This window comes from Nannobrachium achirus, assembly GCF_963921795.1.
Source record: "Nannobrachium achirus genome assembly, chromosome: 23".
Taxonomy (NCBI): Eukaryota; Metazoa; Chordata; class Actinopteri; order Myctophiformes; family Myctophidae; genus Nannobrachium; species Nannobrachium achirus.
In genome coordinates this window covers 45,177,420-45,194,819 of record NC_137830.1, presented here as the reverse complement: position 1 = coordinate 45,194,819, position 17,400 = coordinate 45,177,420, and positions in this window count along the sequence as shown.

The window sequence follows — 17,400 nt, the reverse complement described above, 5'->3', positions numbered from 1 at the left end:
GAGCTTTCAGCTTTCTAGACCAAATGTCAGATTGGTAAACTGCTCGATTTGAATGTTGTAGCAGTACAGCCTGTGTGGGAGGAATGGAACACACACACACACACACACACACACACACACACACACACTCACACGCACACACACACCGCAAATAGGGCACAGTGTCAGACTAAAGCGTGAGCTGAGTCTGAAATCAGGCTATATTTTTCCAGGAGATGGAGCTTTCAGGTTTCTAGACCAAATGCCAGATTGGTAAACTGCTCGATTTGAATGTTGTAGCAGTACAGCGACTTTAAGCTTATGATGGCTACGGCACACGGCAGATGAAAACAGTATTACTTTAGTCAATCGCCAATATACAGTAGGCGGCCATTTTCAACAGTTCTTGTTTAACTCTTTGAGTGCCAGCGCCCTCTAGGGGCCAAAGAATGCCAGCGCATCTCTCATAGGCGAGCGCTTTAGCTTCCAGGACTTCAGCTTCCAGGACCTGACGTGCTCACGTTCATGCACGGCATGGAAATGTCCCGGATGAAGATGCTAACAGAATGGCTATTCCCATTTTGTCATCTAAAAGATCATTTTTGGGCGATTTCGCCGTAAATAAACCTCGCGCCGCTTCCCTAAAACACAAAAAAGAGATATAAGCCTTTAAAGATGCGGTCTTTCATTGGATTAGGCGGAGATTGGCGATTGCGTTCGCAAATTACGGCCGGCCGGGACGTTGTTAGCTTTCGGCTAGTAGCTACAAAAATCAAGCCAGGCTTCAGAAGGCCTCTTATCATTTTATTCATTTAATTAAATAAAGCCGAACTACTTCGGGATCGGCACACACGTGTACTCATTGGAAGCGGCGCCGAACATCGGGTGAACATTGGGGAGCTCAAAAATGTATTTTAAACCATTTTTAATGGAATATATCGTCGGACAGAGTAGAATGGCTAGCTGGCTAGCGGCTAGCGAGCCAGGACCACCCACGACTCTACAAGCAGCTCGGGGTAAGTGAATTAATAAAAAAAAGATTGTATTGGATTGAAATAAAGCCGAACTAGTTCGGGATCGGCACCAGATGAGTTAAGATTTCTTTGGGCACCTCTTCTAGGATGTCTTAGGATGACCCAAGTGACATGTGTGCCCAAATCTTATGCTTTTTGGAGATTCTTTTGATGTATTTTGAGCCAACAGTCAACAGTTTAGGCGGCCATTTTGAATTTTGTCCATAACTCACTTCCTGTTTAAAAAATTTTTGGGCACCCCTTCTAGGATGTTTTAGGATGACCCAAGGGACATCTGTACCAAATTTGGTGCTTTTATCCGCCACGTAACGATTTGGCCATTTTCTGAGGTTAATTCCCCCTACTAATCTCTGCATCTGTCTGTGTCCCTTTATGCTCATTATCCTAAAGGAGTTCGCTATAAACAAGGTTGTCAGTAATGCCTTTGTCATTATCCACAATGAAAACTTTACAACCTCTGGAGAAGGCTGTGTAGAGTGTAGGCCATGAGCGAACACGGTTTAGGCAAGTAGATGCCAACTCGTTCATTCTCTTGGCCCTGATCCTTATTGATGGTAACAGAGAAAGCTAAACGGATAGGGAATCCAAAAATTAATGAAGGTGAAGGGATGCTCACCTCTGTCATAGTGAGGTATTCTTGGTAGGAAGATTGTTTTACTCCTCTTTGTGCCTACTACAATCTCACACTCAATGCATTACCACCATTCTGGTGCCATTCTTGAGAGTGCGGCCAGGTCCTGCTTGCAGGTTTCTAAGCAGCACGAGGTCGTCCAGGTCCAAATATGGGGCTTGTGAGGTCAGACTTAATGAGATGTGTGTCGGGTATCTCCATATATGGTTTTCAACATTCAATACGTAATGGTAACCTGTCAACTGCCTTTAATGCAAACCCCATTATACCTGTTGTCATAGGATCCGTTTGACCATCTGTTTGCCTGTGTCCATTTATGCCCATATATGGAGATATCTGTATCTGTCTGTCTGCGTCCATTTTATGCCCATATGGAGATCTCTGCAGACACAGTGCCGGTTCCGGAAAACACTGATGTCACACATTAGCTCTGCATAAGGAGATTTTGAACCTTTCACGCCGGTTCTGTAAAACCGTGCATCGGGTCAGGTCGAGGCCGGGAACTACACTCCCTGCTGCGGCGGGGAACGCGCGTGCCGAAGTCTGTGTAATGCAAACCCCATTATACCTGTTGTCATAGGCGTAGGCAAAGATCTGAGCTATCTGCGTGCGGAATTCGGAGTCTGTAGAACCAACCATGTGCTGTCAGGGCTCTTTTGTGCGATTGGCCCAATTCAGCCTCGGCTTCAATTAGTAGTCAGGATAATAGCTATCTGCACAATCAGAGAGTACACGATCAGCTCCTTGATGGTGTTGATCTGACCTCATCCCTCTTCCCAGGGACATGAATCTATAATCCGCTAAAGAGAGATTCTCTTTATATGAATATAAATAATCTCTTTTTGCATCTTGGAACTTGCTCCAACCCCTCATGTTCTGTTACATTCCTTCACAATGTGCACATTTTGTTGTGGAGTATGAGTACACATCATAATTGCATGCCACACATTTTATATTTTTTTCAATAGAAAAATATCACAAATTAAATTCTTGATACATTTAGAACTCTAGTTTTATACAAAGTCTCTTATAGTATAGTCCCAGTTTACTGTTAGTTGAGCTCAGTGATGAATAAACCCTAACTGGCTAGTGTCAGTGCCATGCAGTGGTGGAAAAAGTACTCTTGGGCGCTACTCCTGGGCACTACTCTCCCTCTGCCAACCTCCCCAAGCTGAGCTCACGCTTAGTAAAGTTTTCAAATCATTTTAGTGGAGTAAAAGTACAATATTTGCCTCTGAGATGTAATGGAGTAGAAATAAAAGTACTGAAAATGTAAAACACTCCAGTAAAGTAAAAAATACCTCAAAATTGTACTTAAGTACAGTACTTGAGTAAATGTTCTTAGTTAATTTACACACCATGTCATCACTGTACCTCCCCATTTATTTTTGTACATCTTGTGTTTTTATGGTCACCAGCTGTCAGGATGTTGAGATGTTAAGTTAGTGAGAAACAGGATGTTCTGTGGTAAAGTGTTCTGAGAAGGTTGTGATCTCCTAGAGGTCGATAAAGATCATCACAAAAGTAGCAACCGCAGCACTCGAGACTGCAGCTTTTATCAAACTTTATCCTCCTTACTTTTAGGCTCCTTTTCTTAGTCCTATGTGTGTTCTTGCCATGTCGTTGCCTCTTTTTTGTTTTCTTCTTCATTTTAAAATGATTCTCCCAATTAAGTTGTGCCAATGGATCTTTATCAAAAGCACCACCCACCTTAGTTACTCATGCTATGGCCTTCAAACTGCACAGGTCTCAAGGTCTGTAAACAAGAGCTAATTCCCCAGCAAGATGTCTTTAGGGAGCGCTCATTTTGGTTCATTATATACAGTAGATGTACATGTAGGTGAAATTTGCCAGCTGCATTTACCCATCCTAACAACTAGGAGCAGTGGGAGCTTGGGGAGCAATTAGGGATTAAGAGTCTTGCTCAGGGACACACCTAGTATCATACCTGGGACAATCAGGGGCTCTGGCTCCCCAGACGGGCTCACTAACCACTTAGGCAGGGGCCAATTCTGAAAACGATGGTTTAGTGATGAAAAGTGATGAGCCATCACTTTTCATCAGTTTCATCAGTTTTGTGAGCGTTTTCTGGGGCCATTTATAGCCCAAGGAATGTTTTTTGTGCAAAACAAATGCTTGCAATGGATTCAGCATCATGACAAACCCCTAGTTAGACCCCTCACATCCTACTTAAATACCCAGAAAAAATATGTTTTCTGGGTATTTTCCTCCTGTATAGAAAGTCGATGGGAGACCGACTCTAGCGGCTGATAACATCAATTAAGCTGAGTCTCAGAAAGGGTTATCATACCAAAATGGAAACTAGAGACATGTAGGAAGTCAAAAATGTAAAAAATGTACGGTCACCTTGGGTGGTACCAATTTGTGAAGATATCAGAATTGGCCCCTGGCCTAACTCAGCTATGGCCTCACCCTGGAAAGCTCCTGTGTTGAGGGTTAAGGGAAGAGGACGTCATGGAACCCATCCTTACCACCTGATGTCGGTTCCTCAGGAAGTCCAAGATCAGATTACCTAGAAAGGGCTTGAGATTTTTAGTTTAGTGTTTGGTGAGTTTGATGTCAGGTATGGCAGAAGCAATATCTTGAATGCAGAGCTATATCCTCAGGTATCTATCTATCTATCTATCTAGGTCGTCCTCAGACGAGCCCTCCATCGTTGTTTCCAGTCATCTCGGTTCTCCATACATCTGGCCAGCTCATTGGTGTTCTGTGTCCCTACGTCTTCCTTGAGTACGTCCACGTATGTTTTTGTGGGACGTCCTCGCGACCGGTGCCCATGTGTTGGCTCCCACAGTACCAATTTGCTGGCTGGAAGCTCCTGGTGTCTTTGGCAGTGTCCTGCTAGTCTCATTCTTCTGGTGGCAATTTTCTCGCTTAACTTTGGTATTCCCTCATACAGGCTCCTGTTGGTAACATGTGCACTCCTGTTGATGTTGAGTACTGCACGCAACATTCTAGTGTAGCACCCGTCTAGAGACTTCTGCAGGGTTGGCTTCAGGGTCCAGCATTCACTGCCATAGAGGAGAACAGACTCCACCGTTGCAAAGAAGAAGCTAAGTTTGATTTGGCGGGGGAGGTTAGAGTTCCATACACTGTTCATGCCGTTCAGGGCCCTCCACGCGAGTGCCTTCCTTACTTTAAGGTCTTTCTCAGTTGAGTCGACCCATGCGCCCAGGTACTTGAAGTCCTTGACTTCCTTCAACACAGCTCCTTCTGTTGTTGTCAGAGGTGAGTGATCAGGTAGGTTATAGGTGATAACCTCAGTTTTCTTAGCATTTAGCCTGAGACCAACTTTGGCACACTCTATCTCCACCCTGTTCAGGAGTTCTTGTGCTTGTTCCATGCTGTCGGAGAGCAGGCTGATGTCGTCCGCATAGTCCAGGTCTGTCAGAACTACTGCGGGATGCCGCCTTGACCTCCTTGGTGTTAGCGTGAAGCCAAGCTCTTGTTCTCGTCCCCCTATGGCTTTCCTGAGCGCATAATCTAGAACTATGATGAAGAGGTAGGGGGCTAGGGTGTCTCCTTGCATTACACCAGCTCGGATGTCAAACACCTCACTGCTGCCATCCGGGGTCACCACTTTGGCCCTTGTTTTTGCGTACATGGTCTCGATAGCCCGGAGAATGTTGGGAGGGACATTGTAGGCCTCAAGGATCTTCACCATCTTGCTTCTGTGGATAGAATCAAAAGCTTTTTTTGAAGTCAATGAAGCACAGTACCGCTGCTAGGTTGTCCTTTTTCACCTCCTCTATTAATCTCCTTAATCCTCAGGTAGGGATTTTTGTTTTCCAAGTAAGTGGACAACCGCATGGAGTGTTGTGGCTATTGTGTTGTCAATGTTATACCGGTATGCATATCGATGATTGTCCAGGCTTGGCATTAGACGTATGGATTTGTTTGAATTTCAATTATTTTTTACATCTCGTAACATTCACTCATACTGTAGCTGTGAGGGCCACAGGGTGCCAATCGTTAAGGCTATATATCTGACTTAAAACAGGTCGATATACTGTACACCTGTGGAAAGAGGGGTTGAATATGTCTTCATATACAACAGCACACACCACATTGGAATTCTGTCTGGTCTCACTGATTTTCTAATATCAATGTGCTTTTAATTCTTTTCAGTGTTGGCCATTGGTGTCTGCATTTGTTTTACCTCAAAGTGGGCATAACAGTTTTTCAGCTCCTCTGGGAGAGATGCATCAATGTTAGCTCCACTTCTTATTTTATCTTTATAATTATAAAGATTAATTTAGGTAGCACGATCAGAGCCACCCAAAATCCAATTCCACTGCTGCTTAGTGCTTACCGTGGCAACGTTTCTGGCACTCTTTTGAGATGCACATACTCACAAATATGAACTCATGCTGTGTGCGTCCCAGTTTGAACTTTACCGGTATCTGTGATTGTTGGTTGTTATGTAAAGTAGAGGGTGGCAGTGGCTCACGGGTAGAGTGGCCGGATGAGAACCGCGAGGTTCCCAGTTCGATCCCAGGCTCCCCCAGAGTTAGTGTCGAAGTGTGCAAGACGCTGAACCCCTAATTGCTCTCGATGTGCAGGTTGGAGCCTTGCATGGTTTCCTCCGCCATCGGTGTGTAAATGGATGAATGTAATGCACAATTTATGTAAAGTGCTTTGGATAAAAGCACCATATAAATGCACCTTTTATCATTAAAGTAGTTTCTTAAGCAAACTTTTATACATTGATCAGCAACTGAGTTCTAAACTGCTGACGATCTTCCTTTGGAAGAGGTGTTTTTTGGGGTCAATCTTGCAAATGTTATCTGACAAGTCAAATACCAAACCACAACAGCTGCATATACATATGTAAACAAAATTCATACAGTACTTTTATTACCTGTCTTTAATGTGCAGAGCAGAGGGCCAATTCCTCTTCCTTCATGGCATAACTCATACACGCCAGAGTTATGCCTGGGACAGACAGACAGACAGACAGACAGACAGACAGACAGACAGACAGACAGACAGACAGAATTAATTCTTGAATTAATATACAGTATATTATAGTCTATATACTGTATAGCCTAGTAACTAAGCACAGACTGCCCTTCGGGTAAGGCCTACTCGGGTCATGCATGTCAGGAATGACGCAAATCGGAAGTACTTGCCCCACCTGTCGTGCGGTGCAATACCGCTGTAATCTGATGATTCACATATTCTGTGCATTTAGATGTTAGAGTACCATTACTGTTGTAACTCCACAACTCATTAGGACCTACATTAACCACATCCATTTCTTCAGCTACTCACAAAAAGGGGCTACTGTAAATGCTAATTGTAGACTGGAATGCAACACGGAGGTAACAATATCGTTGATGGAGTCCTAGTTTTCCCTTTTGACTGTGTCCTGCTCACTTTATTTTGTTTTATTTTGTATAACCTGTTTGAGGTCCAACATCTAATGTTAATGCACTTCAGCCCTGCCTACGGAACTCGGCTGTGGCTCGTTCCTGCAACAAGGCCGGCGTGCCAATAACCACGATAATGCACACCCTCTCGTGTAATATTACTTAATTAACTAGGGGATTTTCTACAGCTCTAGCTGTAGAAAATAACTGATCTTTTAAAGGGTGTATTATTGACCACTTGCAAGTTGCCAGTAACACACTGACAACCAGGATTCGAAACCTTCTCTGTGCCACCCACATCAGCATGGTACTTTCCAGAACATGAAATGAGAGATAAATTCTAAAAATAGCATGTTCAGTGGTTTATAGCCACTTCCTTTCAAATACTATTTCCTGTTGTTCATACAGATTATCACAGTAAAATAATTGCCTTAGTTGAAATGTGCCCATGTAATAGGGTGTTTCTGCTCACTCATACATAAGTTACAAAACAGTATATCAGGCTGGATTAAGAAATGTAAAAAAAGAAAAACACCCAATCACTCAAAAATGCATAATCAACATAATATTTATGTTCTTATTTAAGAACATGTGTCCATGAACAATTGGTCTTATAAAGGGTTATGTGTATTTTAGTTCTTATAACTACCAGTAAGACTCCCTAAATCGGGAGACACAAAGTTTAGAAGGCAATGGTAGCCAATCAGGAGGGAATATGGGAAATCCGTGTTGATGACATGACTTTAGAGACTGTGTACCACTTCACGTGATTTTAGGGCAAAATATGTAGGAACAGTGTCCAAAAATGTGTTTTGCAAGAATCAACCTCATGGTGGCGCTAATAGAGGGCCATGTGAGAAATGAGGGGTGGAGGTTGTTTGGCAGCCAAGGTGTGTGTGCAAATGTGTTTGGCATGGATAGGAGCAATGGAGGTGGTGATATGAGTAGGGCAAAAGTGTGACGTGACGTGTGACGGACAGACTGACAGACAGACTGACAGCCACTGGAGGTTTTGATAGTATGATGATGTTTGATGATAGTAACTGCGACCTGACGGTCGCAATTATCATACAAGGTTATAAGCTGATTATAATGCATTATAGACATGGGATGCATAGCAAGTGTTACCGGCACGGTGGCACAGTTGGTAGCCCACTGAGCATACGCCTAAAAGTGAACGTTTTTTTAGATGTCTAAGCTTAGACCAGACGTTGATTAGACGTCTAATAGACGTCTATATATAGACGGTCTATATAGACCGTGGACCACCACCCTGACTAATAATCAACCAGGGTACCACTGTTGTGTTGGGTGGGGATATGGGCAAAAACAAATGTTTTTTCTTTTTTTTTTACTTTGTTTATTTGATTTTCAATTGAAGCATTTAAGGCAGTGAAGTGGTACAATAATAAGAGTAGCAGCTTCTTTTGTACAAACATCAAATATACAACAGTGGTACAAGGATTGCAATTTTCGGCTAAAACAAATGTTAGACCAATTTTAGACGTGTGCTCAGTGGGCTACCAACTGCCCCCACTTTCCTGGTTAGTACATGTTGAGATGCGAGCATTGATTAATTGATTGAAGACTTTATTAGAAGTTTGCATAGGAAAAGGTACAGTTTCATGACAGTACAGTTCACTGGTACAAGGTCAACTAAAAGGAGATCCAAGAAAGCCTTTCGGCTTGTTTACATATAGGAAACCTTTATGTCTATCACAAGTTTCGAGTATAGCAGCCACCTGTAAGTGACTTTTCAGACCGCTTTAAAGGAAGTTAGAGATTTACACTCCCTTAAGGCTTTCGGCAAGGCGTTCCACATGTTAGTGGTATAGCAGGTGCAGTAGATTAGAGTTTATCATGATTGATTATTTGTGACGTTATAGAGTAGATCATGTATTCATTGATTATATTAATATCTAGGTGACGTCTGTATGATGATACTAATACTTGATAGTTAGGAGTCGAGAAGTCTTCAGTAGGCCTCAGTAACTATTGTTTTGGTAAAGCCTATCTTGTTATGGTACAGCTCGTTCCAGAGGCCTTGAAGCCACAGTATAACTCTAGTGTTTGACCATTCTTCTTGGCAGAACTCTTTTACCACTGTCCAGAGTGTTAATTGTATTTCTGTCCATGATATCATGTTATATATAAACTTGACCACACACACCACCTAATATAATTGTCTTGTCTCCTCATTCTCTCATGATTATTGATTGATCTGAATTCCACCACACAGGAGAACGAATTTGAACCATTTTAGAGACAAATCTGGGTTGAAAGTGATCTGTCAGGTACATGGGTATCTTAGTGGTGTTGTGTATCTTGTACACCAGGCCCATTGCAAGATGCTGTACTCTGTCAGCTACCGTGAGCCACCCCATGCTTAAATAGTGATAAGCGGTAAGGTGAGCCCTAGAAGGAAGGCCAAGCAGGACCCTAATCAGTTTATTTTGGGCATAAAAGATCATACAATTAACATCATATGTACTTGATCTAAAGTGATTCCATGGCACACATACTGTTCCTAACTGTATATGTTCCCTAGGGTCAATGCAATGTACAGTAGACACGGATAGTAACAATATGATCTTGAGGTTTGTGCAGGGTCTGAAAGGTTCCTGGGTCAGTCCTAAGGGCAAAGTGTTCATTAATGCTACAGAGCCTTTGAGCATGGCATGTAACCCAACTAAGGACATATTACGCATTAGATATAATACCTCTACAAAGCATCTCAACACATACAGAGTTTAGGAATTGCAGGAATAAGACATTGTGTGTGCGTGCTTTTGTGTGTGTATGCATGCATGCATGTTAGTAGCTGGGGTGAGATGGAGCATTTTGGTTGGGACACATTGGCTTCTGTTCTTCCGATATTGTCCGTGGGTCATTCTTCTGTAGCCTCCTTAGGAAGAAAGGGGCACATACAGGCAATACTATTACAACACATTAACAATAATACATACATTGTAGGACTTACAGATCAGGTAGTGATTGTTCGCTATATAATATATGATTAACCAATGTCAAACGTACCTTTTATGGAAGCGAATCCCCAGGCCAACCATCAAGGCAAATAATACCAGTATTCCTACAGCAACTCCAACGGCTGACAAGACAGCATGCGTGCGCACTAGGTGGCCTATAAGACCACATAAGTGACATACACAAATGAACACACACACACACACACACACACACACAAGTAGGTAGGTCACATAAGTGACATACACAAATGAACACACACACACACACACACACACACACACACACACACACACACGCACACACACACACACACACACACACACACACACACACACACACACACACACACACACACACACACACACGACTGTGTTAAAGACTGTGATAATAAAACTGACTTATCGACTATTAGCTATTTCTGTGTTTTATCAATGCTGCTTGAGGCTGCTGCAGATACAGTAAAGTCCGGATCAGAGTCTACGGTGGAGACCTATCCACCGCAAATTTGAGGTGGAAAGCTTTCCACCTCAAGTCAGAAAATAAGTGCAGGCCATCATAGTCACGGCCCACAGTGAAGTCCTTTACCCCGTCTAGACCGGTTCAGGTCGACCAATCAGTGAACGGGGTGTAGAGCCTGTCTGTCTGATAGTAAAAACAGAGAGATGTGTTGGGACTCACGGTGGAAAGCTCTCCACCGTGAGGAATGATGTAACGTTGTAGTTTCATGACTCAAAAAGACTCGAAAAGACTACACCGCGGTGTAAAGCCTTCCACCGCGGACCCGACTATGATCCGGGCTTTAGTTCACAATAGGACTTCAGTGGGAGTCTCAAACTGCAGAGGAATTATCTGCATATACCGGTACCGGTAACTAGCAGGAAAGAAAACAAAAGACAGCAGTAATTCTTACAGAACATTTAATCAGGCTTCTGAGCATCCAGGATTATCAACAAATCAACGCAAGATAAGTGACTAAACCGTTTAAGACTTATTTTATACTTTGTTGTACAGCAGTGTTGGAAGGATATCCTATCTACCAGCTCACAACACATCTTGTAGATCTGCTATTTTCACTATTTCATGTATTAGATTATTTTTTACAATAGATTAAAGTGATCCACTTCCAACTGTGTTTTAATTAATCAATTCCCATTGCACTTATTTATCCTGTATCCTGTATGAGTATGAGTTTGGCTTACTAAAGAGCTGGAGTTACACTGAGACCTATGTTACTGAACGAACACTCTCTATACAGCAATGTTGTTATTAGAATATAAACCTATTCCACACTTATTTTAACAAAGACATAGACCTATCGGTAACACTTTACTTGATGGGGCAAATTCATGAACATAATGACGCTCAATTAACGATAAATATATGATGAACTCATGCATTAATTCTTTATGAATTTATCATGATGAATCATTGATTCCATTGTGATTCTACAGTTCCACTTCTATTCCCAGGATGAGTGCTCTATAGGCATATGGGAGCGTGTCGCTGTTACTACATGTCATCTTTTCGACACCCTAACCCTAACCTCCATGGAGTGAGTCGCTAACCCACCGGTCGAAATGATGGTCGTTCGAAAGAGCGCGATTTTCCCCAGGCATATAAGAGTAGCGAGGAGGGTCTCTGGTGGTCGTTCCTCACTACTCCTACCCGCCTAAGAGCACTCATCCTGGGCACAGAAGTGGGGCTGAGGAATAATAACTTACATGATAATGGAAGTCAATGGGGATGAAACCAAGCCCAAATGTGTACTCATATGTCAGGTAGATATTTCATAGAGTAGACAACTAATGTCATAGATGATGACTGATGTCACAGGCTGACCATTATGAAGTCTGAGATTTGCATTGCAGCCACGTCGTTTCCATGTGGACTCAAAAGATCAACATGATTCAATTTGTATTCAGTCAACCTCACCTGTGATTACGGTGGCTGTGCTTTGTGGATCTGAGCCGCTATCAACAGTGGACTCTTTCTCTGCTGCTGATGTTGAGGTGCTGACACTGGTTGGTATTATTCCCTCCTTTTCTGTAGGCTGTGATGTTGAGAAATGTGGCTTCTGGGTTGGCTTCTTGTATTTGGCTGTCAGGGCCAAAAGAAGAATATAAATAAAGTGACACAATGACTCCAAACAAGATAAGTCCAAACAAGAGAAACAAGAGACAATGCATGTTAATTTTCAGTACGAAAATAAAAGCATCTCAAGATTTGGTAGACACATTCGCCAAGGTAGTGGTGGAAGTTATGTAGCAGAAAAGATCAAAGTTCCGAAATGCCACAGAAATGACTAAAACCAATCACGGGAAAGACAATCTCATGGTAAAGTCAGATAAGCGCAATTGTAGTCATTCTCTCCTCACTCACACCCTTTAAGAACTATCATACATGTGATGTGAGAGACCTGGTTGAAGCTAAAAAAATATGATTGAGATTGACAGCGAAAGGTCTCGAGTTTTATGTAATACAACCAGCCTACTGATCACCACCCAGTATTATGTTTTGGGGAACAATTCCAGACAATACACTGCAATACAACTACTCACAGGCAGAAAAAAATAATAAATAAACAAAACAAAAAAAGATCAGCATAGTGTAAGGGTAATGTAAGAGATCAGAATACAGTAATGAAATGTATAGATGTCCGTTTGTATTTTACCTTTAATGTCCGACATAAAGATAAATTACATTTGGCGACAATTCTGCATTCTGATATAGCATAAGAGTGAAGTACAACTTGGTGTAATGGAGGTAATCAGTCAAACTCACTATCAACAACAGGACTCAAAATTATGGCGTAAATTAACAAGATTTGCCTTCAGGGTTAAAATCGTTTTAGAACTAAAACCATGGGGCTAAACCTTTGATTCAGCTATGGACAGACAGGCTATTTATGCATCTCCATTATAATATTTCTTGGGTGTTACATACGTTTACATTTGAGATTCAGATTGGTGCTGTCCCATTGATCCTTTCCACACTTGATGAGGTAGGAGGTGCCTGCCGCCCTTGTGTAACCATCAATACACTTGTACCAGTAATTGCTGTCACTTTGACAACAATTAGTTGCTTCTGGAGGTTCAGCGAATTCCACCTGTGGTAACTGTGAGCACTTACACTTGCAGTTGTCTGCAAACAAAGGAAAGCCTAGATGTCAGGATATAACAGATTATTACAACAACCAAGTAATATCTTATTTGTACAAAAACATACCGGTATATATAATTCAATTTAATCCAGTAAGTAGCCTATAAAATCACATAAATGACATACACAAATGAACACATGTATGTATGTATGTATGTATATATATATATATATATATGTATGTATTTATGTGGGCCTATGTATTAAAGGAGCTATAGTCAACTTTTTCATTGTAGGGCTGACATCCTAGTCTACAGACTAGGATGTAAACAGTATATGAACATTATCATATACTGGTACCGGTAACTAGCATGAAAGAAAACAAAAGACAGCAGTAATTCTTACAGAACATTTAATCAGGCTTCTGAGCACCCAGGATTATCAATAAATCAACGCAAGATAAGTGACTAAACCGTTTAAGACTTATTTTATATTTTGTCGTACAGCAGTGTTGGAAGGATATCCTATCTACCAGCTCACAACACATCTTGTAGATCTGCTATTTTCACTATTTCATGTATTAGATTATTTTTACAATAGATTAAAGTGATCCACTTCCAACTGTGTTTTAATTAATCAATTCCCATTGCACTTATTTATCCTGTATCCTGTATGAGTATGAGTTTGGCTTACTAAAGAGCTGGAGTTACACTGAGACCTATGTTACTGAACGAACACTCTCTATACAGCAATGCTGCTATTAGAATATAAACCTATTCCACACTTATTTTAACAAAGACATAGACCTATCGGTAACACTTTACTTGATGGGGCAAATTCATGAACATAATGACGCTCAATTAACGATAAATATATGATGAACTCATGCATTAATTCTTTATGAATTTATCACGATGAATCATTGATTCCATTGTGATTCTACAGTTCCACTTCTATTCCCAGGATGAGCGCTCTATAGGCATATGGGAGCGTGTCGCTGTTACTACATGTCATCTTTTCGACACCCGACTCTAACCCTCACCCTAACCCTAACCTCCATGGAGTGAGTCGCTAACCCACCGGTCGAAATGATGGTCGTTCGAAAGAGCGCGATTTTCCCCAGGCATATAAGAGTAGCGAGGAGGGTCTCTGGTGGTCGTTCCTCACTACTCCTACCCGCCTAAGAGCACTCATCCTGGGCACAGAAGTGGAGCTGAGGAATAACTTACATGATAATGGAAGTCAATGGGGATGAAACCAAGCCCAAATGTGTACTCATACGTCAGGTAGATATTTCATAGAGTAGACAACTAATGTCATAGATGATGACTGATGTCACAGGCTGACCATTATGAAGTCTGAGATTTGCATTGCAGCCACGTCGTTTCCATGTGGACTCAACCTCACCTGTGATTACGGTGGCTGTGCTTTGTGGATCTGAGCCGCTATCAACAGTGGACTCTTTCTCTGCTGCTGATGTTGAGGTGCTGACACTGGTTGGTATTATTCCCTCCTTTTCTGTAGGCTGTGATGTTGAGAAATGTGGCTTCTGGGTTGGCTTCTTGTATTTGGCTGTCAGGGCCAAAAGAAGAATATAAATAAAGTGACACAATGACTCCAAACAAGATAGGTCCAAACAAGAGAAACAAGAGACAATGCATGTTCATTTTCAGTACGAAAATAAAAGCATCTCAAGATTTGGTAGACACATTCGCCAAGGTAGTGGTGGAAGTTATGTAGCAGAAAAGATCAGAGTTCCGAAATGCCACAGAAATGACTAAAACCAATCACGGGAAAGACAATCTCATGGTAAAGTCAGATAAGCGCAATTGCAGTATTCTCTCCTCACTCACACCCTTTAAGAACTATTTGGATATACATGTGATGTGAGAGACCTGGTTGAAGCTAAAAAGATATGATTGAGATTGACAGCGAAAGGTCTCGAGTTTTATGTAATACAACCAGCCTACTGATCACCACCCAGTATTATGTTTTGGGGAACAATTCCAGACAATACACTGCAATACAACTACTCACAGACAGAAAAAAATAATAAATAAACAAAACAAAAAAAGATCAGCATAGTGTAAGGGTAATATAAGAGATCAGAATACAGTAATGAAATGTATAGATGTCTGTTTGTATTTTACCTTTAATGTCCGACATAAAGATAAATTACATTTGGCGACAATTCTGCATTCTGATATAGCATAAGAGTGAAGTACAACTTGGTGTAATGGAGGTAATCAGTCAAACTCACTATCAACAACAGGACTCAAAATGATGCCGTAAATTAACAAGATTTGCCTTCAGGGTTAAAATCGTTTTAGAACTAAAACCATGGGGCTAAACCTTTGATTCAGCTATGGACAGACAGGCTATTTATGCATCTCCATTATAATATTTCTTGGGTGTTACATACGTTTACATTTGAGATTGGTTCTTTCCCATTGGTCCGACTCCTTTCCACACTTGATGAGGTGGGAGGTGCCTGCCTCCCTATTGTAACCATCAATACACTTGTACCAGTATTTGTTTTCACTTTGACAACAATTAGTTGCTTCTGGAGGTTCAGCGAATTCCACCTGTGGTAACTGTGAGCACTTACACGTGCATTTGTCTGCAAACAAAGGATAGCCTAGATGTCAGGATATAACAGATTATTACAACAACCAAGTAATGCCTTATTTGTACAAAAACATATAAATAATTCAGTTTAATCCAGAAAGTAGCCTATAAGATTGGGACCTAAAGACTAAATTGAATAGGTCTACTGCCTGCTGGCCCATCTGCACTGGATCTCTAAATGAGTAAATGAGTGATGTAAATGTACAGTGTTGATTGTTGATGTACAGACTGAGTGAGTGATTGAGTGAATATAAAAACATATATGGGTCATTCCTGCAATTCGGTGCCATTTCAGCTAGAAAATTAAAAATACATCTTTTTTGTTTTTTTGCAGGATTTAAAAGGTTTAAATGTCTGGGTTTTCTGAGTTGGCTTCTTGTATTCGGCTGTCAGGGCCAAAAGAAGAATATAAACTAGAAGCAGTGCTCTTCCGAGCACAGGTCTCCACCTGGCCACACAAATCGGCCTGTTATAGCGCCACCATGAGGCTGATTTAAAAAATGTGGGGCAGAGGTTCTGAATTAGCATCCAGGGAGTGTGTGTGCTCAGTTTGGCAGCGATCGGGCCAACGGCGCCGGAGATTAGCTGGTAACAACCAGGCCACACAAATGGCCTGTTATAGCGCCACCATGAGGCTGATTTGAAAAATGTGGGGCAGAGGTTCTAGATTGGCATCCAGGGAGTGTGTGTGCTCAGTTTGGCAGCGATCGGGCCAACGGTGACTGAGATTAGCTGCTCACAAACTGCGAGGACGCACGGACGCACGCACGCACGCACGGACGGACGGACGGACGGACGGACGCACGGACGGACGGACGGACCGACGGAGGGGAAAACATACTCTCCCTCAGCCTTCGGCTGGTGGAGACAATAAAGTGACACAATGACTCCAAACAAGATGTCCAAAAATGACAAGAGAAACAATGCATGTTAATTTTTCAGTACGAAAATAAAAGCGTCTCAAGATTTGGTAGACACAGGATTTAATTATATATTTTTTTGTCTGTAGGGCATGTTCAGCTGTCAAAAAAATATATCTGTCCAGCTTAATTGATCATTTCCTAGAATTGTAACTGGAACATAATGCTAAAGATGGCAATTACTCCTCTGAGTAAGACAGAGAAGATGTTTTTATATATTTATCAACCACATTTTCATAATTGTGATTTTGATCGATTTCCTCTATAGTTAAGCGTAACAGGGTGCGTTACCACAAAGTCGGTGGCCCCAGGGCAATAAAAGGACCGTTTGGTTCAGATTCTCGCAAATTCGGCACAAATTTGGCACAGATGTTGTCCATAACATACTTAATCATTTTAAGATGGGTGCCAAGATGGGCACCCCATGGTACTGCCATAATTGAGCAATGCAATTGGTGTCCCATTAACTTTACATTACAGGGAAAAAAAAGCAAAAAAAAGAATCTGCTTTAAGTAGGCCTAGCATATAACTGGTCAAACTAGGGGGTTTTCATGATTCCGAATCCATTGCAAACATCCGTTTTGCATAAAAAAACATTCATTGGGCTAAAACGGACACCACGAAAGTGTTAAAAGACTCATCACTAAACCATAGTCTTGTAGGACAGTTTTTTAGCCCAAGGAATGTTTTTTGTGCAAAACGGATGCTTGCAATGGATTCAGAATCA